The 17,160-nt window shown below is 40.7% G+C and overlaps 12 non-coding genes across 12 annotated transcripts; all 12 read left to right on the top strand.

Annotated features, from left to right (window-relative positions):
- Positions 1–820: 820 nt before the first annotated feature.
- Positions 821–893, top strand: TRNAK-UUU (transfer RNA lysine (anticodon UUU)). Its single transcript has one exon. It is a non-coding gene; the product is annotated as a tRNA-Lys (tRNA).
- Positions 894–1,828: 935 nt separating this feature from the next.
- TRNAK-UUU (transfer RNA lysine (anticodon UUU)) lies at positions 1,829–1,901 on the top strand. The gene has a single exon. It is a non-coding gene; the product is annotated as a tRNA-Lys (tRNA).
- A 5,441-nt stretch (positions 1,902–7,342) lies between these two features.
- TRNAK-UUU (transfer RNA lysine (anticodon UUU)) lies at positions 7,343–7,415 on the top strand. Its single transcript has one exon. It is a non-coding gene; the product is annotated as a tRNA-Lys (tRNA).
- A 935-nt stretch (positions 7,416–8,350) lies between these two features.
- TRNAK-UUU (transfer RNA lysine (anticodon UUU)) lies at positions 8,351–8,423 on the top strand. The gene has a single exon. It is a non-coding gene; the product is annotated as a tRNA-Lys (tRNA).
- Positions 8,424–9,358: 935 nt separating this feature from the next.
- On the top strand, positions 9,359–9,431 carry TRNAK-UUU (transfer RNA lysine (anticodon UUU)). Its single transcript has one exon. It is a non-coding gene; the product is annotated as a tRNA-Lys (tRNA).
- Positions 9,432–10,366: 935 nt separating this feature from the next.
- TRNAK-UUU (transfer RNA lysine (anticodon UUU)) lies at positions 10,367–10,439 on the top strand. Its single transcript has one exon. It is a non-coding gene; the product is annotated as a tRNA-Lys (tRNA).
- A 935-nt stretch (positions 10,440–11,374) lies between these two features.
- Positions 11,375–11,447, top strand: TRNAK-UUU (transfer RNA lysine (anticodon UUU)). The gene has a single exon. It is a non-coding gene; the product is annotated as a tRNA-Lys (tRNA).
- Positions 11,448–12,382: 935 nt separating this feature from the next.
- Positions 12,383–12,455, top strand: TRNAK-UUU (transfer RNA lysine (anticodon UUU)). Its single transcript has one exon. It is a non-coding gene; the product is annotated as a tRNA-Lys (tRNA).
- Positions 12,456–13,390: 935 nt separating this feature from the next.
- On the top strand, positions 13,391–13,463 carry TRNAK-UUU (transfer RNA lysine (anticodon UUU)). Its single transcript has one exon. It is a non-coding gene; the product is annotated as a tRNA-Lys (tRNA).
- A 935-nt stretch (positions 13,464–14,398) lies between these two features.
- Positions 14,399–14,471, top strand: TRNAK-UUU (transfer RNA lysine (anticodon UUU)). Its single transcript has one exon. It is a non-coding gene; the product is annotated as a tRNA-Lys (tRNA).
- A 935-nt stretch (positions 14,472–15,406) lies between these two features.
- On the top strand, positions 15,407–15,479 carry TRNAK-UUU (transfer RNA lysine (anticodon UUU)). Its single transcript has one exon. It is a non-coding gene; the product is annotated as a tRNA-Lys (tRNA).
- Positions 15,480–16,414: 935 nt separating this feature from the next.
- TRNAK-UUU (transfer RNA lysine (anticodon UUU)) lies at positions 16,415–16,487 on the top strand. The gene has a single exon. It is a non-coding gene; the product is annotated as a tRNA-Lys (tRNA).
- The last annotated feature ends 673 nt before the right edge of the window (positions 16,488–17,160 follow it).

The following is a 17,160-nucleotide window of genomic DNA, read 5'->3' on the forward strand; positions in this document are numbered from 1 at the left end:
TTGATTTCAGCTAGTTTATGACAGTATAGAGCCGTGACCATGTTCTGCTCGGTTGCTTTTTTGGCACCAGCAGCAAGTGATCACTGGTAATGTTATGTACCATGGCTATGGTGTGATGGTACTCAGTCACTGTTTAGCACTATTACTTGGTTCTGTTATGGTAATATTCAGAAGATGCTTATTTTCATAACTGTAACTCCTGCCTATAAGCCACAAATCAATAGTAGACAGATCGCTAACAACAGCCATGTGATGTTTGGTCTCTGGGTAGTGGTAAAATCCTGATAAAAGATATGGCGGCGATCTCAACCTTTTGCGATCTTCAGGGGTAAAGATATCACATAAGTTGGGAATTTCATAAAATTCTGAACGGCTGAGGGCATCCCACAAGCAGACTCACGTGAGGTCATCACGAGAGTAAAGTGGGTGTAACTTAGTATGGCGGTATTCAGTCACTATTTTGTGTTATTATGTGGTCATGGTATTGTGGTAATCAGTCATTATTTGGTGTTTTTATGTTGGGATGGTGTTCAGTCACTATTTGGTGATTTTATGTGGTAATTGTATGGCGGTGTTCAGTCATTATATGCTGTTATTATGTGGTGATGGTATGGCAGTATTCTGTCGCTATTTTAGGTTATTATGTTTGTGTTGCATGGCGATATTCAGTCAGTTTACAGTGTTATTATGTGGTGATTGTATGGCGGTATTCAGTCACTATTTGGTGTTATTATGTGGTGGTGGTTTGGCGATATTTTATCACATTTGTTGTTAGTATATGGTGACGGTTTGGCGGTATTCAGTCACGACTCGATACAGAGCCCGGATAGCTCAGTCGGTAGAGCATCAGACTTTTAATCTGAGGGTCCAGGGTTCAAGTCCCTGTTCGGGCGGATGCTTTTAATAAAGCGGAAAACAATAAACGCTATAATTTAAGGATGTGAGAAAACTACTGAAAAACAAATGATGGTGACTATTCAGAAAAATATCTTGGTTACCGTAGTTTCTTTGATTTCAGCTAGTTTATGACAGTATAGAGCCGTGACCATGTTCTGCTCGGTTGCTTTTTTGGCACCAGCAGCAAGTGATCACTGGTAATGTTATGTACCATGGCTATGGTATGATGGTACTCAGTCACTGTTTAGCACTATTACTTGGTTCTGTTATGGTGATATTCAGAAGATGCTTATTTTCATAACTGTAACTCCTGCCTATAAGCCACAAATCAATAGTAGACAGATCGCTAACAACAGCCATGTGATGTTTGGTCTCTGGGTAGTGGTAAAATCCTGATAAAAGATATGGCGGCGATCTCAACCTTTTGCGATCTTCAGGGGTAAAGATATCACATAAGTTGGGAATTTCATAAAATTCTGAACGGCTGAGGGCATCCCACAAGCAGACTCACGTGAGGTCATCACGAGAGTAAAGTGGGTGTAACTTAGTATGGCGGTATTCAGTCACTATTTTGTGTTATTATGTGGTCATGGTATTGTGGTAATCAGTCATTATTTGGTGTTTTTATGTTGGGATGGTGTTCAGTCACTATTTGGTGATTTTATGTGGTAATTGTATGGCGGTGTTCAGTCATTATATGCTGTTATTATGTGGTGATGGTATGGCAGTATTCTGTCGCTATTTTAGGTTATTATGTTTGTGTTGCATGGCGATATTCAGTCAGTTTACAGTGCTATTATGTGGTGATTGTATGGCGGTATTCAGTCACTATTTGGTGTTATTATGTGGTGGTGGTTTGGCGATATTTTATCACATTTGTTGTTAGTATATGGTGACGGTTTGGCGGTATTCAGTCACGACTCGATACAGAGCCCGGATAGCTCAGTCGGTAGAGCATCAGACTTTTAATCTGAGGGTCCAGGGTTCAAGTCCCTGTTCGGGCGGATGCTTTTAATAAAGCGGAAAACAATAAACGCTATAATTTAAGGATGTGAGAAAACTACTGAAAAACAAATGATGGTGACTATTCAGAAAAATATCTTGGTTACCGTAGTTTCTTTGATTTCAGCTAGTTTATGACAGTATCGAGCCGTGACCATGTTCTGCTCGGTTGCTTTTTTGGCACCAGCAGCAAGTGATCACTGGTAATGTTATGTACCATGGCTATGGTATGATGGTACTCAGTCACTGTTTAGCACTATTACTTGGTTCTGTTATGGTGATATTCAGAAGATGCTTATTTTCATAACTGTAGCTCCTGCCTATAAGCCACAAATCAATAGTAACATAGTAACATAGTAACATAGTTAGTAAGGCCGAAAAAAGACATTTGTCCATCCAGTTCAGCCTATATTCCATCATAATAAATACCCAGATCTACGTCCTTCTACAGAACCTAATAATTGTATGATACAATATTGTTCTGCTCCAGGAAGACATCCAGGCCTCTCTTGAACCCCTCGACTGAGTTCGCCATCACCACCTCCTCAGGCAAGCAATTCCAGATTCTCACTGCCCTAACAGTAAAGAATCCTCTTCTATGTTGGTGGAAAAACCTTCTCTCCTCCAGACGCAAAGAATGCCCCCTTGTGCCCGTCACCTTCCTTGGTATAAACAGATCCTCAGCGAGATATTTGTATTGTCCCCTTATATACTTATACATGGTTATTAGATCGCCCCTCAGTCGTCTTTTTTCTAGACTAAATAATCCTAATTTCGCTAATCTATCTGGGTATTGTAGTTCTCCCATCCCCTTTATTAATTTTGTTGCCCTCCTTTGTACTTTCTCTAGTTCCATTATATCCTTCCTGAGCACCGGTGCCCAAAACTGGACACAGTACTCCATGTGCGGTCTAACTAGGGATTTGTACAGAGGCAGTATAATGCTCTCATCATGTGTATCCAGACCTCTTTTAATGCACCCCATGATCCTGTTTGCCTTGGCAGCTGCTGCCTGGCACTGGCTGCTCCAGGTAAGTTTATCATTAACTAGGATCCCCAAGTCCTTCTCCCTGTCAGATTTACCCAGTGGTTTCCCGTTCAGTGTGTAATGGTGATATTGATTCCCTCTTCCCATGTGTATAACCTTACATTTATCATTGTTAAACCTCATCTGCCACCTTTCAGCCCAAGTTTCCAACTTATCCAGATCCATCTGTAGCAGAATACTATCTTCTCTTGTATTAACTGCTTTACATAGTTTTGTATCATCTGCAAATATCGATATTTTACTGTGTAAACCTTCTACCAGATCATTAATGAATATGTTGAAGAGAACAGGTCCCAATACTGACCCCTGCGGTACCCCACTGGTCACAGCGACCCAGTTAGAGACTATACCATTTATAACCACCCTCTGCTTTCTATCACTAAGCCAGTTACTAACCCATTTACACACATTTTCCCCCAGACCAAGCATTCTCATTTTGTGTACCAACCTCTTGTGCGGCACGGTATCAAACGCTTTGGAAAAATCGAGATATACCACGTCCAATGACTCACCGTGGTCCAGTCTATAGCTTACCTCTTCATAAAAACTGATTAGATTGGTTTGACAGGAGCGATTTCTCATAAACCCATGCTGATATGGAGTTAAACAGTTATTCTCATTGAGATAATCCAGAATAACATCCCTCAGAAACCCTTCAAATATTTTACCAACAATAGAGGTTAGACTTACTGGCCTATAATTTCCAGGTTCACTTTTAGAGCCCTTTTTGAATATTGGCACCACATTTGCTATGCGCCAGTCCTGCGGAACAGACCCTGTCGCTATAGAGTCACTAAAAATAAGAAATAATGGTTTATCTATTACATTACTTAGTTCTCTTAGTACTCGTGGGTGTATGCCATCCGGACCCGGAGATTTATCTATTTTAATCTTATTTAGCCGGTTTCGCACCTCTTCTTGGGTTAGATTGGTGACCCTTAATATAGGGTTTTCATTGTTTCTTGGGATTTCACCTAGCATTTCATTTTCCACCGTGAATACCGTGGAGAAGAAGGTGTTTAATATGTTAGCTTTTTCCTCGTCATCTACAACCATTCTTTCCTCACTATTTTTTAAGGGGCCTACATTTTCAGTTTTTATTCTTTTACTATTGATATAGTTGAAGAACAGTTTGGGATTAGTTTTACTCTCCTTAGCAATGTGCTTCTCTGTTTCCTTTTTGGCAGCTTTAATTAGTTTTTTAGATAAAGTATTTTTCTCCCTATAGTTTTTTAGAGCTTCAATGGTGCCATCCTGCTTTAGTAGTGCAAATGCTTTCTTTTTACTGTTAATTGCCTGTCTTACTTCTTTGTTTAGCCACATTGGGTTTTTTCTATTTCTAGTCCTTTTATTCCCACAAGGTATAAACCGCTTACAGTGCCTATTTAGGATGTTCTTAAACATTTCCCATTTATTATCTGTATTCTCATTTCTGAGGATATTGTCCCAGTCTACCAGATTAAGGGCATCTCTAAGCTGTTCAAACTTTGCCTTCCTAAAGTTCAATGTTTTTGTGACTCCCTGACAAGTCCCCCTAGTGAAAGACAGGTGAAACTGCACAATATTGTGGTCGCTATTTCCTAAATGCCCAATCACCTGCAGATTTGTTATTCTGTCAGGTCTATTAGATAGTATTAGGTCTAAAAGTGCTGCTCCTCTGGTTGGATTCTGCACCAATTGTGAAAGATAATTTTTCTTGGTTATTAGCAGAAACCTGTTGCCTTTATGGGTTTCACAGGTTTCTGTTTCCCAGTTAATATCCGGGTAGTTAAAGTCCCCCATAACCAGGACCTCATTATGGGTTGCAGCTTCATCTATCTGCTTTAGAAGTAGACTTTCCATGCTTTCTGTTATATTTGGGGGTTTGTAACAGACCCCAATGAGAATTTTGTTACCATTTTTCCCTCCATGAATTTCAACCCATATGGACTCGACATCCTCATTCCCTTCGCTAATATCCTCCCTTAAAGTGGACTTTAGACAAGACTTTACATAGAGACAAACCCCTCCTCCTCTCCGATTTTTACGATCCTTTCTAAACAGACTGTAACCCTGTAAGTTAACTGCCCAGTCATAGCTTTCATCTAACCATGTCTCGGTTATTCCCACTATGTCAAAGTTACCTGTAGATATTTCTGCTTCTAGTTCTTCCATCTTGTTTGTCAGGCTTCTGGCGTTTGCGAGCATGCAGTTTAGAGGATTTTGTTTTGTTCCAATCTCCTCACTGTGGATTGTTTTAGAAATGTTCTTACCTCCCTTCTGAGTATGTTTTCCTGGGTCGTCTTTGTTCGAGTCTAATGTTTTTCTTCCCGTCCCCTCTTCTTCTAGTTTAACGCCCTCCTGATGAGTGTAGCGAGTCTTCTGGCGAATGTGTGTTTCCCAGGTTTGTTGAGGTGTAGTCCGTCTCTGGCGAGGAGTCCATCATACCAGTAATTCACACCGTGGTCCAGGAATCCAAATCCTTGTTGTCTGCACCATCGTCTTAGCCAGTTGTTTGCATCAAGGATCCTGTTCCATCTCCTGGTGCCATGCCCGTCTACTGGAAGGATAGAAGAAAAAACTACCTGTGCATCCAGTTCCTTTACTTTCTTCCCCAACTCTTCAAAGTCCTTGCAGATTGTCGGTAGGTCCTTCCTTGCCGTGTCATTGGTGCCAACATGTATCAGAAGAAATGGGTGGACGTCCTTGGAGCTGAAGAGCTTTGGTATCCTATCGGTCACATCCTTGATCATCGCACCTGGAAGGCAGCATACTTCTCTTGCAGTTATGTCCGGTCTGCAGATGGCTGCTTCGGTGCCTCTCAGTAGTGAGTCTCCCACCACCACCACTCTTCGTTGCTTCTTGGCTGTACTTTTTGCTGTCACTTGTTGCTGTGTGCCCTTTTCTTTTTTGCTTGCTGGTATTGCTTCATTCTTAGGTGTGCCATCTTCATCCTCTACAAAGATTTGATATCGGTTCTTCAGTTGTGTGGTTGGTGATTTCTCCATGGTCTTCTTGCTTCTTTTGGTCACATGCTTCCACTCATCTGCTTTTGGAGGTTCTCTGACACTTTTTGCACCTTCTGTGACCAGTAGAGATGCTTCTGTTCTGTCTAGAAAGTCTTCATTCTCTTTGATGAGTTTCAAAGTTGCTATTCTTTCTTCCAGACCCCGCACCTTTTCTTCTAAAAGGGCCACTAGTCTACACTTCTGACAGGTGAAATTGGATTCTTCTTCTGGTCGATCTGTGAACATGTAGCACATGCTGCAGCTCACCATGTAGGTTGTCACATCTGCCATGTTGCTCCTAGATCCTGCTGACTTGCTGTGTGTTTTCCTTCTTGTGTAATCTACTCAGCCAAGCTCTCTTGCAATAATGTCCTACAGGCAAAAATTCGGTTTGGTGATGCTTTCGAAGCAGCTGGTCCCGGCTGTACCCAACGATCTTCTAGCTTAGGGAGACTTCGCTTCTCCCAGAAGGCACCTGGAATATGCAAATTAGCCTCCTGAAGCTTGAATCCCTGGTTTGGTGATGCTTTCGAAGCAGCTGGTCCCGGCTGTACCCAACGATCTTCTAGCTTAGGTAGACTTCGCTTCTCCCAGAAGGCACCTGGAATATGCAAATTAGCCTCCCGAAGCTTGAATCCCTGGTTTGGTGATGCTTTCGAAGCAGCTGGTCCCGGCTGTACCCAACGATCTTCTAGCTTAGGGAGACTTCGCTTCTCCCAGAAGGCACCTGGAATATGCAAATTAGCCTCCTGAAGCTTGAATCCCTTGACAGTAGACAGATATAGTAGACAGATAGACAGTAGTAGCGATAGTAGACAGATCGCTAACAACAGCCATGTGATGTTTGGTCTCTGGGTAGTGGTAAAATCCTGATAAAAGATATGGCGGCGATCTCAACCTTTTGCGATCTTCAGGGGTAAAGATATCACATAAGTTGGGAATTTCATAAAATTCTGAACGGCTGAGGGCATCCCACAAGCAGACTCACGTGAGGTCATCACGAGAGTAAAGTGGGTGTAACTTAGTATGGCGGTATTCAGTCACTATTTTGTGTTATTACGTGGTCATGGTATTGTGGTAATCAGTCATTATTTGGTGTTTTTATGTTGGGATGGTGTTCAGTCACTATTTGGTGATTTTATGTGGTAATTGTATGGCGGTGTTCAGTCATTATATGCTGTTATTATGTGGTGATGGTATGGCAGTATTCTGTCGCTATTTTAGGTTATTATGTTTGTGTTGCATGGCGATATTCAGTCAGTTTACAGTGTTATTATGTGGTGATTGTATGGCGGTATTCAGTCACTATTTGGTGTTATTATGTGGTGGTGGTTTGGCGATATTTTATCACATTTGTTGTTAGTATATGGTGACGGTTTGGCGGTATTCAGTCACAACTCGATACAGAGCCCGGATAGCTCAGTCGGTAGAGCATCAGACTTTTAATCTGAGGGTCCAGGGTTCAAGTCCCTGTTCGGGCGGATGCTTTTAATAAAGCGGAAAACAATAAACGCTATAATTTAAGGATGTGAGAAAACTACTGAAAAACAAATGATGGTGACTATTCAGAAAATTATCTTGGTTACCGTAGTTTCTTTGATTTCAGCTAGTTTATGACAGTATCGAGCCGTGACCATGTTCTGCTCGGTTGCTTTTTTGGCACCAGCAGCAAGTGATCACTGGTAATGTTATGTACCATGGCTATGGTATGATGGTACTCAGTCACTGTTTAGCACTATTACTTGGTTCTGTTATGGTGATATTCAGAAGATGCTTATTTTCATAACTGTAACTCCTGCCTATAAGCCACAAATCAATAGTAGACAGATCGCTAACAACAGCCATGTGATGTTTGGTCTCTGGGTAGTGGTAAAATCCTGATAAAAGATATGGCGGCGATCTGAACCTTTTGCGATCTTCAGGGGTAAAGATATCACATAAGTTGGGAATTTCATAAAATTCTGAACGGCTGAGGGCATCCCACAAGCAGACTCACGTGAGGTCATCACGAGAGTAAAGTGGGTGTAACTTAGTATGGCGGTATTCAGTCACTATTTTGTGTCATTATGTGGTCATGGTATTGTGGTAATCAGTCATTATTTGGTGTTTTTATGTTGGGATGGTGATCAGTCACTATTTGGTGATTTTATGTGGTAATTGTATGGCGGTGTTCAGTCATTATATGCTGTTATTATGTGGTGATGGTATGGCAGTATTCTGTCGCTATTTTAGGTTATTATGTTTGTGTTGCATGGCGATATTCAGTCAGTTTACAGTGTTATTATGTGGTGATTGTATGGCGGTATTCAGTCACTATTTGGTGTTATTATGTGGTGGTGGTTTGGCGATATTTTATCACATTTGTTGTTAGTATATGGTGACGGTTTGGCGGTATTCAGTCACGACTCGATACAGAGCCCGGATAGCTCAGTCGGTAGAGCATCAGACTTTTAATCTGAGGGTCCAGGGTTCAAGTCCCTGTTCGGGCGGATGCTTTTAATAAAGCGGAAAACAATAAACGCTATAATTTAAGGATGTGAGAAAACTACTGAAAAACAAATGATGGTGACTATTCAGAAAAATATCTTGGTTACCGTAGTTTCTTTGATTTCAGCTAGTTTATGACAGTATAGAGCCGTGACCATGTTCTGCTCGGTTGCTTTTTTGGCACCAGCAGCAAGTGATCACTGGTAATGTTATGTACCATGGCTATGGTATGATGGTACTCAGTCACTGTTTAGCACTATTACTTGGTTCTGTTATGGTGATATTCAGAAGATGCTTATTTTCATAACTGTAACTCCTGCCTATAAGCCACAAATCAATAGTAGACAGATCGCTAACAACAGCCATGTGATGTTTGGTCTCTGGGTAGTGGTAAAATCCTGATAAAAGATATGGCGGCGATCTGAACCTTTTGCGATCTTCAGGGGTAAAGATATCACATAAGTTGGGAATTTCATAAAATTCTGAACGGCTGAGGGCATCCCACAAGCAGACTCACGTGAGGTCATCACGAGAGTAAAGTGGGTGTAACTTAGTATGGCGGTATTCAGTCACTATTTTGTGTCATTATGTGGTCATGGTATTGTGGTAATCAGTCATTATTTGGTGTTTTTATGTTGGGATGGTGTTCAGTCACTATTTGGTGATTTTATGTGGTAATTGTATGGCGGTGTTCAGTCATTATATGCTGTTATTATGTGGTGATGGTATGGCAGTATTCTGTCACTATTTTAGGTTATTATGTTTGTGTTGCATGGCGATATTCAGTCAGTTTACAGTGTTATTATGTGGTGATTGTATGGCGGTATTCAGTCACTATTTGGTGTTATTATGTGGTGGTGGTTTGGCGATATTTTATCACATTTGTTGTTAGTATATGGTGACGGTTTGGCGGTATTCAGTCACGACTCGATACAGAGCCCGGATAGCTCAGTCGGTAGAGCATCAGACTTTTAATCTGAGGGTCCAGGGTTCAAGTCCCTGTTCGGGCGGATGCTTTTAATAAAGCGGAAAACAATAAACGCTATAATTTAAGGATGTGAGAAAACTACTGAAAAACAAATGATGGTGACTATTCAGAAAAATATCTTGGTTACCGTAGTTTCTTTGATTTCAGCTAGTTTATGACAGTATAGAGCCGTGACCATGTTCTGCTCGGTTGCTTTTTTGGCACCAGCAGCAAGTGATCACTGGTAATGTTATGTACCATGGCTATGGTATGATGGTACTCAGTCACTGTTTAGCACTATTACTTGGTTCTGTTATGGTGATATTCAGAAGATGCTTATTTTCATAACTGTAACTCCTGCCTATAAGCCACAAATCAATAGTAGACAGATCGCTAACAACAGCCATGTGATGTTTGGTCTCTGGGTAGTGGTAAAATCCTGATAAAAGATATGGCGGCGATCTCAACCTTTTGCGATCTTCAGGGGTAAAGATATCACATAAGTTGGGAATTTCATAAAATTCTGAACGGCTGAGGGCATCCCACAAGCAGACTCACGTGAGGTCATCACGAGAGTAAAGTGGGTGTAACTTAGTATGGCGGTATTCAGTCACTATTTTGTGTTATTATGTGGTCATGGTATTGTGGTAATCAGTCATTATTTGGTGTTTTTATGTTGGGATGGTGTTCAGTCACTATTTGGTGATTTTATGTGGTAATTGTATGGCGGTGTTCAGTCATTATATGCTGTTATTATGTGGTGATGGTATGGCAGTATTCTGTCGCTATTTTAGGTTATTATGTTTGTGTTGCATGGCGATATTCAGTCAGTTTACAGTGTTATTATGTGGTGATTGTATGGCGGTATTCAGTCACTATTTGGTGTTATTATGTGGTGGTGGTTTGGCGATATTTTATCACATTTGTTGTTAGTATATGGTGACGGTTTGGCGGTATTCAGTCACGACTCGATACAGAGCCCGGATAGCTCAGTCGGTAGAGCATCAGACTTTTAATCTGAGGGTCCAGGGTTCAAGTCCCTGTTCGGGCGGATGCTTTTAATAAAACGGAAAACAATAAACGCTATAATTTAAGGATGTGAGAAAACTACTGAAAAACAAATGATGGTGACTATTCAGAAAAATATCTTGGTTACCGTAGTTTCTTTGATTTCAGCTAGTTTATGACAGTATAGAGCCGTGACCATGTTCTGCTCGGTTGCTTTTTTGGCACCAGCAGCAAGTGATCACTGGTAATGTTATGTACCATGGCTATGGTATGATGGTACTCAGTCACTGTTTAGCACTATTACTTGGTTCTGTTATGGTGATATTCAGAAGATGCTTATTTTCATAACTGTAACTCCTGCCTATAAGCCACAAATCAATAGTAGACAGATCGCTAACAACAGCCATGTGATGTTTGGTCTCTGGGTAGTGGTAAAATCCTGATAAAAGATATGGCGGCGATCTCAACCTTTTGCGATCTTCAGGGGTAAAGATATCACATAAGTTGGGAATTTCATAAAATTCTGAACGGCTGAGGGCATCCCACAAGCAGACTCACGTGAGGTCATCACGAGAGTAAAGTGGGTGTAACTTAGTATGGCGGTATTCAGTCACTATTTTGTGTTATTACGTGGTCATGGTATTGTGGTAATCAGTCATTATTTGGTGTTTTTATGTTGGGATGGTGTTCAGTCACTATTTGGTGATTTTATGTGGTAATTGTATGGCGGTGTTCAGTCATTATATGCTGTTATTATGTGGTGATGGTATGGCAGTATTCTGTCGCTATTTTAGGTTATTATGTTTGTGTTGCATGGCGATATTCAGTCAGTTTACAGTGTTATTATGTGGTGATTGTATGGCGGTATTCAGTCACTATTTGGTGTTATTATGTGGTGGTGGTTTGGCGATATTTTATCACATTTGTTGTTAGTATATGGTGACGGTTTGGCGGTATTCAGTCACGACTCGATACAGAGCCCGGATAGCTCAGTCGGTAGAGCATCAGACTTTTAATCTGAGGGTCCAGGGTTCAAGTCCCTGTTCGGGCGGATGCTTTTAATAAAGCGGAAAACAATAAACGCTATAATTTAAGGATGTGAGAAAACTACTGAAAAACAAATGATGGTGACTATTCAGAAAAATATCTTGGTTACCGTAGTTTCTTTGATTTCAGCTAGTTTATGACAGTATAGAGCCGTGACCATGTTCTGCTCGGTTGCTTTTTTGGCACCAGCAGCAAGTGATCACTGGTAATGTTATGTACCATGGCTATGGTATGATGGTACTCAGTCACTGTTTAGCACTATTACTTGGTTCTGTTATGGTGATATTCAGAAGATGCTTATTTTCATAACTGTAACTCCTGCCTATAAGCCACAAATCAATAGTAGACAGATCGCTAACAACAGCCATGTGATGTTTGGTCTCTGGGTAGTGGTAAAATCCTGATAAAAGATATGGCGGCGATCTGAACCTTTTGCGATCTTCAGGGGTAAAGATATCACATAAGTTGGGAATTTCATAAAATTCCGAACGGCTGAGGGCATCCCGCAAGCAGACTCACGTGAGGTCATCACGAGAGTAAAGTGGGTGTAACTTAGTATGGCGGTATTCAGTCACTATTTTGTGTTATTATGTGGTCATGGTATTGTGGTAATCAGTCATTATTTGGTGTTTTTATGTTGGGATGGTGTTCAGTCACTATTTGGTGATTTTATGTGGTAATTGTATGGCGGTGTTCAGTCATTATATGCTGTTATTATGTGGTGATGGTATGGCAGTATTCTGTCGCTATTTTAGGTTATTATGTTTGTGTTGCATGGCGATATTCAGTCAGTTTACAGTGTTATTATGTGGTGATTGTATGGCGGTATTCAGTCACTATTTGGTGTTATTATGTGGTGGTGGTTTGGCGATATTTTATCACATTTGTTGTTAGTATATGGTGACGGTTTGGCGGTATTCAGTCACGACTCGATACAGAGCCCGGATAGCTCAGTCGGTAGAGCATCAGACTTTTAATCTGAGGGTCCAGGGTTCAAGTCCCTGTTCGGGCGGATGCTTTTAATAAAGCGGAAAACAATAAACGCTATAATTTAAGGATGTGAGAAAACTACTGAAAAACAAATGATGGTGACTATTCAGAAAAATATCTTGGTTACCGTAGTTTCTTTGATTTCAGCTAGTTTATGACAGTATAGAGCCGTGACCATGTTCTGCTCGGTTGCTTTTTTGGCACCAGCAGCAAGTGATCACTGGTAATGTTATGTACCATGGCTATGGTATGATGGTACTCAGTCACTGTTTAGCACTATTACTTGGTTCTGTTATGGTGATATTCAGAAGATGCTTATTTTCATAACTGTAACTCCTGCCTATAAGCCACAAATCAATAGTAGACAGATCGCTAACAACAGCCATGTGATGTTTGGTCTCTGGGTAGTGGTAAAATCCTGATAAAAGATATGGCGGCGATCTGAACCTTTTGCGATCTTCAGGGGTAAAGATATCACATAAGTTGGGAATTTCATAAAATTCCGAACGGCTGAGGGCATCCCGCAAGCAGACTCACGTGAGGTCATCACGAGAGTAAAGTGGGTGTAACTTAGTATGGCGGTATTCAGTCACTATTTTGTGTTATTATGTGGTCATGGTATTGTGGTAATCAGTCATTATTTGGTGTTTTTATGTTGGGATGGTGTTCAGTCACTATTTGGTGATTTTATGTGGTAATTGTATGGCGGTGTTCAGTCATTATATGCTGTTATTATGTGGTGATGGTATGGCAGTATTCTGTCGCTATTTTAGGTTATTATGTTTGTGTTGCATGGCGATATTCAGTCAGTTTACAGTGTTATTATGTGGTGATTGTATGGCGGTATTCAGTCACTATTTGGTGTTATTATGTGGTGGTGGTTTGGCGATATTTTATCACATTTGTTGTTAGTATATGGTGACGGTTTGGCGGTATTCAGTCACGACTCGATACAGAGCCCGGATAGCTCAGTCGGTAGAGCATCAGACTTTTAATCTGAGGGTCCAGGGTTCAAGTCCCTGTTCGGGCGGATGCTTTTAATAGAGCGGAAAACAATAAACGCTATAATTTAAGGATGTGAGAAAACTACTGAAAAACAAATGATGGTGACTATTCAGAAAAATATCTTGGTTACCGTAGTTTCTTTGATTTCAGCTAGTTTATGACAGTATAGAGCCGTGACCATGTTCTGCTCGGTTGCTTTTTTGGCACCAGCAGCAAGTGATCACTGGTAATGTTATGTAACATGACTATGGTATGATGGTACTCAGTCACTGTTTAGCACTATTACTTGGTTCTGTTATGGTGATATTCAGAAGATGCTTATTTTCATAACTGTAGCTCCTGCCTATAAGCCACAAATCAATAGTAGACAGATCGCTAACAACAGCCATGTGATGTTTGGTCTCTGGGTAGTGGTAAAATCCTGATAAAAGATATGGCGGCGATCTCAACCTTTTGCGATCTTCAGGGGTAAAGATATCACATAAGTTGGGAATTTCATAAAATTCTGAACGGCTGAGGGCATCCCACAAGCAGACTCACGTGAGGTCATCACGAGAGTAAAGTGGGTGTAACTTAGTATGGCGGTATTCAGTCACTATTTTGTGTTATTACGTGGTCATGGTATTGTGGTAATCAGTCATTATTTGGTGTTTTTATGTTGGGATGGTGTTCAGTCACTATTTGGTGATTTTATGTGGTAATTGTATGGCGGTGTTCAGTCATTATATGCTGTTATTATGTGGTGATGGTATGGCAGTATTCTGTCGCTATTTTAGGTTATTATGTTTGTGTTGCATGGCGATATTCAGTCAGTTTACAGTGTTATTATGTGGTGATTGTATGGCGGTATTCAGTCACTATTTGGTGTTATTATGTGGTGGTGGTTTGGCGATATTTTATCACATTTGTTGTTAGTATATGGTGACGGTTTGGCGGTATTCAGTCACGACTCGATACAGAGCCCGGATAGCTCAGTCGGTAGAGCATCAGACTTTTAATCTGAGGGTCCAGGGTTCAAGTCCCTGTTCGGGCGGATGCTTTTAATAAAGCGGAAAACAATAAACGCTATAATTTAAGGATGTGAGAAAACTACTGAAAAACAAATGATGGTGACTATTCAGAAAAATATCTTGGTTACCGTAGTTTCTTTGATTTCAGCTAGTTTATGACAGTATAGAGCCGTGACCATGTTCTGCTCGGTTGCTTTTTTGGCACCAGCAGCAAGTGATCACTGGTAATGTTATGTACCATGGCTATGGTATGATGGTACTCAGTCACTGTTTAGCACTATTACTTGGTTCTGTTATGGTGATATTCAGAAGATGCTTATTTTCATAACTGTAACTCCTGCCTATAAGCCACAAATCAATAGTAGACAGATCGCTAACAACAGCCATGTGATGTTTGGTCTCTGGGTAGTGGTAAAATCCTGATAAAAGATATGGCGGCGATCTGAACCTTTTGCGATCTTCAGGGGTAAAGATATCACATAAGTTGGGAATTTCATAAAATTCTGAACGGCTGAGGGCATCCCACAAGCAGACTCACGTGAGGTCATCACGAGAGTAAAGTGGGTGTAACTTAGTATGGCGGTATTCAGTCACTATTTTGTGTTATTATGTGGTCATGGTATTGTGGTAATCAGTCATTATTTGGTGTTTTTATGTTGGGATGGTGATCAGTCACTATTTGGTGATTTTATGTGGTAATTGTATGGCGGTGTTCAGTCATTATATGCTGTTATTATGTGGTGATGGTATGGCAGTATTCTGTCGCTATTTTAGGTTATTATGTTTGTGTTGCATGGCGATATTCAGTCAGTTTACAGTGTTATTATGTGGTGATTGTATGGCGGTATTCAGTCACTATTTGGTGTTATTATGTGGTGGTGGTTTGGCGATATTTTATCACATTTGTTGTTAGTATATGGTGACGGTTTGGCGGTATTCAGTCACGACTCGATACAGAGCCCGGATAGCTCAGTCGGTAGAGCATCAGACTTTTAATCTGAGGGTCCAGGGTTCAAGTCCCTGTTCGGGCGGATGCTTTTAATAAAGCGGAAAACAATAAACGCTATAATTTAAGGATGTGAGAAAACTACTGAAAAACAAATGATGGTGACTATTCAGAAAAATATCTTGGTTACCATAGTTTCTTTGATTTCAGCTAGTTTATGACAGTATAGAGCCGTGACCATGTTCTGCTCGGTTGCTTTTTTGGCACCAGCAGCAAGTGATCACTGGTAATGTTATGTACCATGGATATGGTATGATGGTACTCAGTCACTGTTTAGCACTATTACTTGGTTCTGTTATGGTGATATTCAGAAGATGCTTATTTTCATAACTGTAACTCCTGCCTATAAGCCACAAATCAATAGTAGACAGATCGCTAACAACAGCCATGTGATGTTTGGTCTCTGGGTAGTGGTAAAATCCTGATAAAAGATATGGCGGCGATCTCAACCTTTTGCGATCTTCAGGGGTAAAGATATCACATAAGTTGGGAATTTCATAAAATTCTGAACGGCTGAGGGCATCCCACAAGCAGACTCACGTGAGGTCATCACGAGAGTAAAGTGGGTGTAACTTAGTATGGCGGTATTCAGTCACTATTTTGTGTTATTATGTGGTCATGGTATTGTGGTAATCAGTCATTATTTGGTGTTTTTATGTTGGGATGGTGTTCAGTCACTATTTGGTGATTTTATGTGGTAATTGTATGGCGGTGTTCAGTCATTATATGCTGTTATTATGTGGTGATGGTATGGCAGTATTCTGTCGCTATTTTAGGTTATTATGTTTGTGTTGCATGGCGATATTCAGTCAGTTTACAGTGTTATTATGTGGTGATTGTATGGCGGTATTCAGTCACTATTTGGTGTTATTATGTGGTGGTGGTTTGGCGATATTTTATCACATTTGTTGTTAGTATATGGTGACGGTTTGGCGGTATTCAGTCACGACTCGATACAGAGCCCGGATAGCTCAGTCGGTAGAGCATCAGACTTTTAATCTGAGGGTCCAGGGTTCAAGTCCCTGTTCGGGCGGATGCTTTTAATAAAGCGGAAAACAATAAACGCTATAATTTAAGGATGTGAGAAAACTACTGAAAAACAAATGATGGTGACTATTCAGAAAAATATCTTGGTTACCATAGTTTCTTTGATTTCAGCTAGTTTATGACAGTATAGAGCCGTGACCATGTTCTGCTCGGTTGCTTTTTTGGCACCAGCAGCAAGTGATCACTGGTAATGTTATGTACCATGGATATGGTATGATGGTACTCAGTCACTGTTTAGCACTATTACTTGGTTCTGTTATGGTGATATTCAGAAGATGCTTATTTTCATAACTGTAACTCCTGCCTATAAGCCACAAATCAATAGTAGACAGATCGCTAACAACAGCCATGTGATGTTTGGTCTCTGGGTAGTGGTAAAATCCTGATAAAAGATATGGCGGCGATCTCAACCTTTTGCGATCTTCAGGGGTAAAGATATCACATAAGTTGGGAATTTCATAAAATTCTGAACGGCTGAGGGCATCCCACAAGCAGACTCACGTGAGGTCATCACGAGAGTAAAGTGGGTGTAACTTAGTATGGCGGTATTCAGTCACTATTTTGTGTTATTATGTGGTCATGGTATTGTGGTAATCAGTCATTATTTGGTGTTTTTATGTTGGGATGGTGTTCAGTCACTATTTGGTGATTTTATGTGG

This window comes from Ranitomeya imitator, chromosome 4, assembly GCF_032444005.1.
Source record: "Ranitomeya imitator isolate aRanImi1 chromosome 4, aRanImi1.pri, whole genome shotgun sequence".
In the NCBI taxonomy this organism is placed as follows: Eukaryota; Metazoa; Chordata; class Amphibia; order Anura; family Dendrobatidae; genus Ranitomeya; species Ranitomeya imitator.